The sequence below is a fragment of the Mesocricetus auratus genome, unplaced genomic scaffold, assembly GCF_017639785.1.
Source record: "Mesocricetus auratus isolate SY011 unplaced genomic scaffold, BCM_Maur_2.0 Super-Scaffold_6731, whole genome shotgun sequence".
Classification (NCBI taxonomy): Eukaryota; Metazoa; Chordata; class Mammalia; order Rodentia; family Cricetidae; genus Mesocricetus; species Mesocricetus auratus.
Window position 1 is genome coordinate 12,174,291 of NW_024429185.1, and position 13,730 is coordinate 12,188,020.

Here is a 13,730-nt window from a genome sequence, read left to right on the forward strand (position 1 = left end):
TACATACCATTATAAAATTTCCAAGAATGAGCCCTAATATAAGCTGTGGGTGTTGAGTGGCAATATATCTAGCAGGCTCATGGTTTCTAACAAATAGTCCAGTCTGGTGAGAGATGCTAGGAATGGAAGGTGTGCATGAATGAGAGCAGGGGTACATGGGAAATCTCTGTACCTTTCATTCAATTATGTGTGACCCTAAACTGGTCTAAAAATAAATCTATTTAAAACTATTTTGGCTAATCATGAAAGCCTAATTGGAACATATCTATGTCTCTTGGTGTAAAAGCAAATTAGCATTTGAAAAGGTTGCTTCCCTCGGGTTTTTTCCTGTGTTAAATGAAGCTAAGGGATTGTGGGGAGGGTTACACGAACTAAGGGTGGAGAAGAGTCTCTTCACATGCTCAGCCATGGAAATCCATGAAGGATAACAAGGCTTTGCATATTACAAAAGTGATCTGAAGTACCAAACTGGAAAAGGGAATAATGTGAACTCATCATTTACCATGGAAAAGTATACCACTACACAACTGAAAGACGTAAAGAAAAAAAACAAAGTCCCGTGGCTACTGTAATGTGGGAGCAGTTACAAACAGCCACACGCCAAGGCTTGCTGTGCACATGGAATCCACTTGAAGAGTGTGCCAATTAAAGAGGAAAATGATTGATTTAGGGAGAACTTATTCTAAGTGGGGTAATACTTCCCAATAAAGCATTGTATTTTACTCCAAAAAATGTTTAGAGCAATATAAACTTATAGAGTACACAGACAAACAGACACACACACACACACACACACACACACACACACACACACACACACAATTTTGCTGACAGACCATGATGCCACCTGCTTCTGAGAGGACACAAAGTCCTGAAATCCTATGAGCCTGAAGTTTTCTGGGATTGAGAGATTGCCCTGGTGACCTCATCTTGACTCAAAGCCTCTTGTTTATTTCTGGTTTTTAGACATGCCCTCGGCATAACTCAAATGCTTGAGGACGTTTATCATCCTTGTTAATGTTTCCAAATAGGACAGGATTTGCTGTTCCCTTGGGTTAGAGAGGCACACAGGCTGGGGGCATCTGTCGTCTTTCCCATGCCCATGACCACACACTTGGCATTCTCTGAGCCATGCCTTACTAAAACATAGGATGATGTGTCTTGGCTACAGTGGGTCCAGCTTGTGGCTGTTGGACCTGTGCCTGTCGGGCAGCCCGGGACTTCCTTGTCATGTGATCTCAATGTAAAGTGATCTTCCTCCCTCATTCCTGGCAGTTGGGAGGGTGCTGTGTAAGTGAAGGCCCCAGAGTCCAAATCTGGAGGGATTCATGAGGGAGCAGAGCTCCCCAAAGGGTCATTGTAAAATACAGCTTCCTAAGAACCCTCCTGACTCTGTACAGCTTGTGCCTGTCCCGTGCCTGAGCAGTGGGTCTTTCACTGCCTTCCTAGGATGAAAGAGGAAGAGTCATCCAGGCCTAAACTCTGCCACTAACCCGGTGTTTCTCCATTCAGAAAGGGGCAGGCTTCCAGTGGGAGTCAACCAAGCATGGCATATCAAGTTGAGGCAGACCAAGCTCCTCCCCATGCATCAAGGCTGGGCAAGGCAACCCAGCATGGGGAATAGGTTCCTGTAACATGAAACATAAAAGACCCAGAGACTGATGTCAGGGTTCAAACTTCAAGCTGAAGATCAGAGAAGCAAAGCAGCGGGCCACTACTACCTCAGGCTGAATGGGTTGATCCTGTGCCTCTCTTCAGTGTGGCTTGAGAATCCTGAGACTGAATGTCTTCTTATCCTCAACGTGGCTGGAGAATGAATGCCTGATACTGAGACCTTGCTCCTGTCTTATGTACCTCTCTAACGCTGGGATTAAAGGTGTGTGATCCAGGTGCTGAGATCATCTTTATGTGAGCTGTTTCTCTTTAGGACCAGATCAATCTTGTGTAGATCTGGGTGGCCTTGGACTCACAGAGATCCCTCTACCTCTTAATCCTGAGTCCTAGGATTAAAGGTGTGTACCACCACTTCCTAGTTTCTGGCTGCTGGGATTAAAGGTGTGTGCCTGGGGTTCTATGGCTTATGGCTGACTTTACTTTCTGAATACTTAGGCAAGATTTAACAAATCACAAATAATATATCACCACAGGTTCCCAAAAGCCAGTTCAAGAGTCAGGGACAAGTCCTGATCCTACTGCTAGGAACCCCACAAACAGGCCAAACTATACAACCATCACACACATGCAGAGGGCCTAGGTCGGTCCTATGCAGGCTTCAGGCTTCCTGGCTGTCAATAGAGTCCATGAGCTCCCAGGAACTCAGGTCAGCTGTCTCTGTGGGTTCCCCCACCATGACCTCTCTGCAGCCAGAGATCTTAACTACTGATCTGTCTTTCCAGCCCATGGTTTTTATCTCACACTTACTGAATGGACTAGAGTAACACATTCCAGAATCACTGGGTCAAATTTGGGGTTACCAAAAGAACCTACCTTATCCTGCTACTGGCCAAGCGTTATTACCCGAGGGGCTCTGTGTCTTTATCCCTAACACTGATCTACACAAAGAAAGCAAGTAGCTCACCAGGCATCCCAGAACTGATCTGTTTCTGTTGCTGAAGACTTCAAATGTCCTGCCCTTCCTGGCGGTGAAACAGAAAGATGCCAAGCCAGGGGATTTGCAAATCATGCTTCTGATGCATGAAAAGTGGCACCCCTGTACTTCACGTCTCATTCAAGGAGCTCTGAAGCAGTGCACATGCTTTTTCAGGTCATATATTAATACAATTCGGGCTGGAGAGATGGCTCAGAGGTTAAGAGCACTGGCTGCTCTTTCAGAGGTCCTGAGTTCAATTCCCAGGAACCACATGGTGGCTCACAACCATCCATAATCAGATCTGGCCTGTAGACATACATGGAGGCAGGATATTATATTCAGAATAAATAAATAACTCTTTAAAAAAGTAATGCAACCCATCATATCATACCCGTAAGTATAAAGTGTAAGAAGACAGACAGAGTCCCAGTTCTCCATTAAAAACTAGATTATGGAAACGGGACTACGCCTCTGTTTACCAACTAGAGAGTGAAGGGACATGTGGGTCGGGATCCGCTAGAGGTTACATGACCTCTACAGGAGTATGAACACGCTTCAGGATCAACATTTCTGCAGCTCCTGATTCTGGCTCTAGGCCAGCAACATACTCTCTTGAATTTGCAGCCAAGTGGCTTGGACTCCTGGTGTGAGCATGTGACAGGCAGGCAGGGGTTTGTCCTGTATCCTATGCTTGCCTGAAGACCCACTGACATCGAGCATGTGACAGGTGGGCACATGTTTATCCTGAGTCCTATGCTCGCCCAAAGACCCACTGACATCCAGTTCCCAGGGATCTCATTTCATTTCTTTACACTCAGTGTCCAAGTGTCTTCACCCTTCTAACACTAAAAATAGAGGCAAGAAGAAGGCACAGTTTGGAGGTCTCGAAAGTTCCATATGAGGTCTCCCAAACACTGAAACCCGATTCATCTCTGGAAAATAACAAGTCTATTATTTTAATCTACAGCATATCATGGAAGCTTTTCCTTTAGGGAAAGAGTTACTTTCAGGCTACTCCTACATATAAATAAATTACTTCTTAAACATTCAAGGAATGTGTCAGAATGTATACCAGGAAAGCTGAGCGTGGTGGTACAGGCCTGTAATCCCAGTGCAGAGGAGACTGGGGTAGGAGGGGCCAGTCCACGCTACGTGGGAGTGTAAGACCTTAGGGGAAAAAAGCATAAGATACGGCAATGCCAACAGTTGACATATTTCTGTTTGACCTGTTTTCACTGGGCTGTGCAAACCATGATAAAGGAAGCACTTGCTTTGCCAAGAGATGAAGCTACACCATCTCAGAGGGCAGATATTCACAGGACTATTTTTATTTTTGCTAGAAAGATTGCATCCAGCTGGGATTCCTTGGTGGGGTTTCTCTCCTATCACACTGGCCTGCCTAGTCTTTTTCTTCTTGTCGTCCAAGTTATTGATCCTGTGCCTCATAGAGTAGGCTCCCCAAGGTCCACAGCAAACTCTGGAAGAATTCCTGGGGAAAGTAGACAATGGAATTTCACTTCCCTGGGCTCTGATAAAGCCAACGGGATTTTTTTCCCCTCTAACATTGGTTGAAAAGTGTCCTGTTGCCCCAAAGTCCAGCCTCCAGTCTTCTGCTGTGAGAGGTAGTCAGCACTTTCAAGTTACAGGCCTTCCGATGACAGGCTGCTGTAGTCTAGAGACACCGCTGGGCCTTATCTCACCCAGCCCTTTGAAGCAAGGAATTGTCAGCCATTGCTACAGCAACTTTCTTATCCCATGAGAAGAAGCTGCTTCTTTTGCAGGGTCTCAGGCCCTGTCCACAATCGGGGTGTTTCAGAAAGAAATTGTATTTGGACTTTTCAATTTGTGAGTGCTTAGCCTTTTCATTCTCTGCGTCCCAGGGGACATAGTCTTTAAAATTGTTCGCCATCCTGTGGCAGGAAGAGATGAAGTCTTAGGGTGGGGAATGGGGGCCATGATGATGGTAGATGTTTCTCTGATTGTTTACGTTCTGAAACCTCTCCTTTCCTTGGGTGTCCATGGCTGGAAAAATCTACTTTGAACTTCAGAAAATGGGTTAAGAGGAGGAAGAGATGAACAAGTGCAGTTATTCCTAGATAATTTATTCTCCAGATGCTTGGGATCTGGGGCATTGCTCATGCTGACTCCATGGCTGCACCTCAGAAAGTCTCAATATTCACACTCTTGCAGGAACTACACGCTCATCCCAGGGAGAGGCACATGTAAAGAGGGTTTTCAGTATAGGTCTGTATTTCTACCCCGTTCGGAAAGCTGGTCACAGGAATGAAAATAATATATTTTTAGTTGAGCCTACTGGCAGAGGCTTGTAATCCCAGATGCTTGGGGGGCTGTGGCAGGAGGAACAATTTATCTCCCTTAAGAAAAAGATTTTGGGATATAAACACATAAATTGGTGGTAGGATACTCACCTAGCATGCGCTGGCTCTAGATTCAATGTCCAGTACTGAAAACAACAAAGCAAATTAACAAAATAAAGCTCATTTTTGTTTGTTTTTAGGAATATAAAATCAACAAATTAATCCAAAACGGCCCTTATGGCATGATTTGTGCCCATGGAACTGAACCCAAAATTCATTGGGCTTTATCAGATCTATTAAGCGTGAGGTTCCTGAAGGTGACTACAAGACAGGTCACAGTCATCCCAGAGGAGGGTAAAATTCAGGCGACGGAGGCTCATCAAGCATCTTCTAAACGACATCTTAGAGATACACCTGGCCCCTCTCTCTTCCTTTGCAGATGATCAAAGGCCTGGCTTGTTGAGAAAGAACTGCGGTTATTCTTAGTTCTGGAACCAAACATCAGAGGAGAAACACCTTACGGAATAAAAGCTGTATTGGACTCCCATTTCAGTGGGGGAAGTGCAGGGACATGTAATCAGAAAACTGGGAATGTCAGTGCTCTGATGACTTTCTGGGGCTTTCCCTTTGCATTCTGGGGGTGGTGCCTGTATTTCAGGGAAGTTTTCCCCTCTCCGTTTTCCCCCTTTGGAAGGTAACCGCACTCATGCCCTAGACCTGTAACGTATCCAGTCAGGGTGAGATTTGAAATTAAACACCACAGGAGTGTCTAAGCAGGTTGCCTTTTTAATTTTTTTAAAAGATTTTATGTTTCCTTACGCATACTTGTGCGCCTCTGTGTATACAGAGCAGGTAGGTGCCCGCAGAGGCCAGAGGCTCAACCCTCCTGGATCTGCGGATACAGGCACTTATCGGCAGCCTGACTTGGGTGCCAGGACCTGAACTTGGATCTTTACGAAGAGCATCAAGTGCTGTTAAGGACTGAGCCACCTCTCCCAGCCCTGATCCGGGTGTTTAAAGAACAATGACAGGTGGAAAGACAGCTTTGGAGGGCTGATTTTGAGTAGGGCTTTGATGGCCATAAATGCCAGGAGAGGCTTTTCTGCCTCAGCCCGCGGGTAGCACCACGTGACCGCTGACGTCAGCGTGCCTTTGGGGAGCGCTTTATTAGTCCTTACTCCACTTGGCACTCAGAGAGCAATAGCTGGTGTTTCTAAAGAGATTAAGAGACTTCCCAAGCTGGCCAAGTGTTAGCAATCAAAGTCCCTGCGCCTGCAAAGCCCGAGCTTTCCCTGCCTTTTCATGTGATTTACAAGTTTCTAAAACACCAAGTCGCGAGGGATTAGAAGTCGCCATCCAAAGCCACCAATGAAGAGCAGAGCATTTCTTCCCAGAGGATATTGTGTGAGCATGGGCTGTAATAAGCTGTTCTGCTCTCCCTGAGAGCCGAGCACCGAGGAATAATGCTAGCAACATAAAACAGTAATTTATTTCTTGATAGTGGAAGCACTCTACTTAATAGAAGACTTTTAAAAACAGACAAGGAAATAACAGCATGCGTAATTTTACAACGGAGAGGGGAATCCAACAATTGGGGTGCATTTCCTCCCAGTCTTTGGTGTCATGTACAATATGGCGGCCGCTGCTCTCTCATGCATCCCATTGATCCTGTCCTAGCCCCTGTCCCTATCCGCTGAGCCCACTTGCTTCCGTCCAGCCTGTCAGCCATCCTCATCTCTCCATTGATTTCCCTGTCTCTTTAGCACCAGCCTGACTCCTGCTCTCCGCATTCACTCCCTACAAGGCAGGCATGGCTGTTTCTCTAAAGTATACCCTGCTTCACTGCCCTGGACGGCTTGCCAGGTCCTTGGACAGCACTCTAACCCCTTACCAGGGCTTTCTCTCCCCTCTCAAGCCTTCAAGCTCGCCTTGCCTCAAGGCACACCCTGCCCCTCACACCCCATTCAACCAAACTCCGGATCTTTGCATGACCACTTTCAGCTTTCACCCCTCAGAGGTGTCCCGGGGCCTCTGGGAAGCTTGGATGGACCCTCTCCCTGATTCTTCCCAAGCTCAGAGACTCCTGGAACCCCTGCAAGTCCTCCTGTGGTGACACCCATCTCACTGCGATACTATTTTAACTGCCTGTCTCCTCCTCCAGATTGTGAACTTTGAAGGCTGGATTCTTCTCTTTTCTAAAGTTGACCAAAGTCTGGAATGCCATCCTAGTCTCTAAATGTGATTTATGCATCCCCCAGTACAGCAATCTATGCCACGTGAAATGCTTACTAAATTATAAACGTCTTATGGGCTGTCTTACATGTTGAAATCAGTATTGTCTGTGAAAAGTAACAGTTGTTATTTTGCTTAAGATTAGAAATTAGGAATTAGAAGGGAGGGAAGGTGAAACACGAGCCGGAGCTCGGAACGGGAGCAGCGCGATTCACGGAGCACGAGCTACGGAGAGGACGTTAACCATACTTCATTATAGCTGAGGGAGACCCAATAGGGGAGACAGACATGACAGAGAGAGAGAGAGAGAAAGAGAAGAGTGGGGTGAGAGAGAAGTGAGATAAGAGAGGTGAGATAAGAAGAGACACGAGGAAGGTAAGAGAGGTAAGAAGAATGAGGGAAGAGAGCCTAAGCGGGCAGGGGTCTGTCTTTTAAAGGGGTCCCTTGCACCTACGTGCATGGAGCCCTGGGCTGGCCAGAGAAGTGCCTGAGTGTATTCTGCCAGGCAACAGGGGCAGGCCAGTGTAATGCCTGAACCTTTCCGTAATCCTTTAGTTTTTGTTTGTTTTAGACAGGGCTATGTAGCCCTGGCCGTCCTGATACTTGCTTTGTATCTCAGGCTGGTCTCAAACTTTTGGTAATCCTCCTGCCTCTGGCTTCTGAGAACTGGGATTACATGTGTCACCATGCCCAGTTCCTCTTTGTTTTTAGTCATCATCCTTTGATCTTTAAGGCGACTCACTGTGTAGCTGTGGTTTTCAGAGCAACACTGAATGCATGTGTTGCTACCTCGTTGTGCCTGATTACAAATCCAGATTTCTCTTATCTGGTTTTGGGTCCTGGTTTTTGTTCTGTTTTTTTTGTTTGTTTGTTTTGTTTTTTGAGGTAAGTTCTTTCTGTGTAGCCCAGGCTAACTTCAACCCCCCCAGCCTCCTCTTTCTGAGCTCTGGAATCACAAGAACGTACCACCATGTGCAGCCTTGGACCTGATTTAAAAAATAAAAAGACTAAGCATTTCAGCGTTAAGTATCATGTGTGATACAGTTTGTTGACTGTTTCTCTTAATCTGTTTAAGGAAATTATGTTCCAATCTTAGTTTACAAAAGTTTCCCTTTTATGGCCTTTGAACAAATGGTAGCTTTTCCTGGTGTTTTCTTCTACCTATGTGGTTTGAATTATGTTTTTTGAATATTAAAATCTTTCTTCCTTGACATTCATTGTGGTGTATTATTAAGACATTGACAGTTTATCTACTAACTCTAGTTAGTATAGTTAAGTCTGTTAGTAAAACGGGTCCAGACTTTTCTACTGCTGTCCTTACCTGATTTTGATAGGGAGAGTACTTACAGTTCCATCAGATGAGTTGTAGAACATTCTCCTCCACATCTTCTCTAAGACAGGGTGGACATGATAAGGAGGGTCTGCTCCCTAAACATTGGGTAGAACTAAGCCATGGATCTGCGCATGTGTAGATATCCATTACCCAAAGGCTATTCAGTGTTTGCTTCTATTTTCCTGTGCCCTTACAACTCTGTAGTTCCACAGGAACTCTCGGTTTGTCTTTTACTTTTCAAATTCAGTTCTCTGCATTGTCTGTTCTCTGTAGTTCCCCGAATAACTATTTATTGTGACCAATTTTGTCTTATCTTCTTGATACAACCTCAGTTTTATCTCAGCTTGCAGTACTTTTTCACACACACACACACACACACACACACACACACTTGTGCTAGTGTTACTGCTGCCTTTTGAGACAGGGATTCTATGATTCATGCTGGCTTGGAACTTGTTACATAGACCAAGCTGGCCTCCAAGTCATGGCAGTCCACCTGCCTCAGCCTTCAAGTGTTAAAACTACAGGTTGAGTCACCACACTGACCTATGTGGTTTCTTTTAAGAATGAGATCTGTGTTGCTATGTTGTCTATGTTGTCCAGATTGGCCTTGAATTCATGCCCCCCCACCCCAGCATCCCTGGTAGCTAGGACTATGAATATGCATCACCATGCCCAGCTCCATATTACTGGGTAAAGCTAATATTTTCTTAGAGTTGATACCACAAAGAAGCTATTTTCCAAAGGTGATTGCCATATATATCTTGTAAACTCGCCTAAGTGTACATTTGTTATATATCTTCAGAGCTATGCTTTCCTTTTTTTCGCCTTTCCTCAATGTTTCTGATCACTGTACAGTTGTTCAATTTATTTATTCTTAAGGAAAGCTAGAGGGGTCATATTTATACTGTTAGTTGGCAAATATCTGGATATTTATTACTCATAAGCAGTAGAAAATGTACTTACCTGTGTCAGTCACTTTTCTGTTACTATAATAAAATACCTGAGAGACTTAATACAAAAAAAAAGTAAAGTTAACTTTGGCCCATGCTTTCAGACCTCTAGAGAGGCTGAACTTTGGTAGCAATGAAGTAAAAGAGAGAGAAAAAGAAACTGGTGCCAGGTGGTGGTGGCCAGGCCTTTAATCCCAGCACTCAGGAGGCAGAGGCAGGTGGATCTCTGTGAGTTCAAGGTCATCATGGTCTACAGAGCAGGTCCAGGGCTATACAGAGAGAGAGAGGTTTCACTACTTCTTTTAGAAGCATGCAAGCACCTAATGATATCAAATGCCTCCCTCAGTGTGGCAATTTAAATGAGAAATGTCCTCCATATCCATTTGAATATTTAGTGTCCCCGTTGGGAAGCTTAAGCAGTTTGGTAGTTGATAGAACAAGGATGTGCCTGGCGGTGGGTGGGCTTTAAGTGTTTATAGTCTGGTCCCGCTTCCTGTTTGCTCTTTCTGCTTGTGCTTGCAGAAAAGGATGTGAGCGCTCACTTTCCTGCCCCTGCTGCCATGTCTGCCTCCCTGCCAGGATGGACTGTATGATTTGCCTTGGCCGTGGGATTTTATCACAAGAGAAAAGTAGCATCTGGAAACAGAACCCATCAAGGAACGGGGCTTGCTGCTCACTCACAGATCCATGCTAGCCAGCTTTCTTAGAGGCCCAGCACCACCTGCCCGGGGATAGTGCCACCCACAGAACTGGCCCCCCCTCCATCAACCAGCAATCAAGACACTCCCCCACAGACAGGCAAGCCCGTCCTAGGCAATCCTTCAATTGAGACTCCCTTCTCAGGAGACTCTAGATTATGGCAAGTTGACAGCTAAAGCTAACTAGGACAATGGTAGCAAGATTGTAGCCTTTTCCTACTTCTTCAGTGCCCCACCCCCACCGTTCTTTGATGAGAGAGCTCAAGTGGACACGACATGGGAGTTATGGTTTGTGTGGGAAATATCCATCACAGACTCACGTACTGAACTCTTGGTTCTTCAATGGCAGTGCTATCTGGAGAGTGGCTGGAAACAGTAGTCAGGGCAACCCAGCTGGAGGAAGTAGATTGCTTATGGTGTGCTACGGAAGCTGTAACTAAAACCTGGCTCCTCACCCCCACCCCACTTCCTGGCCACTATGAGGTGACGAACCTCCTCTGTCACATGGCCCTGCTGCGTGTCTCAACCCAGGCGCACAATCAATGGAGCTAAAGACCTGAGGACTGAAACTTGTGATGAGGCGAACTAAAAGGAACCCTTCCTTTCAATTGTCTCCTCAGGTATTTGGTCACAGCGGGGGAAGCCTCACTACCACAGGAAATAGCTGTTTCTCAACTCAGCCCCTCAAAGGACATATTCTTCAGTGTTTAACATGTGGCTTTCAGTCACTAATGTTGCCCGTTGGTCTTCTGGGACTCTCTCTGTGTGACTCCATTGGAGACCAAGAAAGGACCACCAAAGTCAGCTTGCACCAGTGACAATTGGGACATTCCCAGTCAGGTGTAATTGAGAAGCTATGGAGATTCCGGGAGGATCAGAACACTTGCACTGAGATGACTGGCTGAGACTCCTGGGAGGTAGCCCAGGGACCCTGGGGAGAGGCGCTGAAACAACAGGAGTGGATGGTACCACAGACACACTCGAGCAGCTTTGTGACTTTGCCTATGGCCTGCTCTGACTGGCTCAGGCTTGTTGGCTGAAGCATTCCTCGGGTTCCCTCTTCCTAGTTGTGAATGATGACGGCATTGTTGACATGATACATTAACAATGTTTAACCACAAATGGCACCAATTAGTTATTTCACAAAGTGCAGTGTACTCCAGCATGGTGTCTTATCTCAGCTCTACGGGGCTGGGAGGTGAAGACTGGAATCTGCATCTACTGCCCGAAGAAAAGCTGTCAGCAAGTGGTCTCTACATCTAATTGAAGGTGACGGGCAGGATGACATATTCTAAGCCGGGCGTTTCTGATTCCGTATAACCTCACGAGGCTGTCCATCTTCTTATGTTCATCGATGGTTTTGCTTTTATTTGGCTACTTTTCAGATGTAAAATTCTCCCTCTTCCTTCTCCTCTCTTGTCACTAATGAACATGTAACTCAACATGACAGGTCAATCCCCTTACAATACATGTCTTCCGCCAATAACATTGATATAATTTTAGAGAATTGTAAGGAAGGCATAGAATTAAATTAGGCATTTCCAAGAAGTGAGGGGGCAGCTAAGTGACACTTACAGCCTCATTATGGAAGATTTAGGGATAATATGTGCTATTAACTGTGGTGAGTCTAAGGCTTGACATACAGTCATCATTCTAGCAAGCCGCTGTCCACGGTTTTATGGATAAACAACAAAGAGTCCTGGGTTTCGAGACAAAAGGTGCTTTGTTACCCGCCTGCCTGGGGACTGAACCCCTGCTGTGCTAGGCAAGCATTCTACAACTTGGCTACATTCATAACTTCCAGGTATCAACAAATTCCTGTCCGTTGCCAAGGCCCTTCTTCCCATCGTGGTATGATATGGATGGTAAACACAACCGATTAACAGGGAAGGTGCCTGTGCTTACAGAACTCACCTCTTAAAAATACTTATATTAAATTAATTTCATACATGTACACAATGTGTTTTGATCAAATGTATCCCCACTGTGTCCTCTCCAATTCCTCCCATACTCCCCGTTGCTTCATCCTTTAAACTTATTGTGTTCTTAATCTACGGAGTCCGCTTTGTAACAGCCCATGTGCGCACGAGTATCCAGACACCCCCTGGGGTGTAGCAACCTGGGGGTGGTGGTGTTTGCCTCCCCGAAGAAAACTGGCTCTCCTTTCCCCCAGCAGCCAGAAACTGCCAATAGCTCCTCTGGTGGAGGTGGGATTTCATGAGCCCTTCTCCATCCAGTCAGGGACTCTGGATGGCCGGATCTTGCGCGGGTCTTTGTGGAGTCATGGTCTTGTGAGGAGAACCCATATCTTTTAAAGAAACAATAGTCTTGCGTGCCCTTTGCTCTGCAGAGAAACACTGCGTCTCCCAAGCCTGTGCCCAAAACAATTGTCCTTGAAAAGATAATGCAGACCGGAGGGCAGTTATCAGCCTGCTTGAAAGCTGTTTCAGGGGCAGGAGATATCTTGGAGGAAGTTTCTCCCGGCGCTATCCAGTACTCCTTTCACCCGCTTCCTGAGACCGCACGACGAAATACCGCGAGCCAAGCTCTTCGCTTGGCAGTTTCGCACGGCTTGGTCTTCTTCCCTTCCCTTCCCTTCCCTTCCCTTGTTCCAGATCCTGGTGGTTCCAGGCATTTCCTGGTTTGTGGCTGTACCATTTCAACCTCTTCCCCTTCCCACGGCCTCCTCCTCTCCTCTCTCACACCTCTCCTCCATGTGTCTCTCAAGGACGACTTGTTGGATTTAGGGGCTCTCACGTGAGACAGTGAGTCTGCAGGGGACCTTTCCCCCTTTCTGATTAAAGTCACATTCTAGGATCTGAGCATTAACCCAGAGGGATATCTGTTATGGGATATTTGCACACAGTGTGAGGATCATGGCTGTGGTCGTTGGGATTTCCCAGGAGGGAAGGGAGGAGGAGTCTAGGCATGCAGGAGATGCCAAGGAGACATGGAGGGAGTCGGGCATACAAAATGGAAGAAGGTAAAAAGCCACATGATACAGCGTAAATGAATAGAAATGGGTTACATTGCCCATCATGTGGCAGCATGAGAGAGGGACATCTGGACCTGAGTCATAGGGCGGGAGAGCTGCCCCTGTCCCCCACACTCAGGAGAGTAGGTCCTGCACCTCATGTGGGCGGCACAATAGAGCCAACCCCATTTGCAGAGGTGTGGGTGAGCCAGGCCCAATGTTTCGAGCATAGGAAAGCTGTCCTGGCTACTCATCTGTCAGGTGGCTGCATGCGTGGGAGAGAGATGCTCCCCTCCCGCATCAACCCCAGAGGCAGGTGGGAGAGCTGACCCTGAGGTCATGAACGCAGGAGAAATGGCCCCGCCCCCTGCGCATCACCGCAAGGGTGAACTCACCGGGACAATGCAGGAGAGCGCCCCCTGATGGTAAGGACGAGGGAGAGCTGGCAGGCTGACCAACCTTGCAACTACCCCGGTCCGGAACCAGGCTTATGTGGTGATCCACCCCATCTGTGATCTGCATGAGCAGGTGAAGGGACCGGTCCTGCAAGCCCAAGGCTGCAGCATCTCCACAACACAGGGCAACAGCAGGATAACCAAGAGGAGTCCCAACTAGGGTCTTGCATGGGTAGT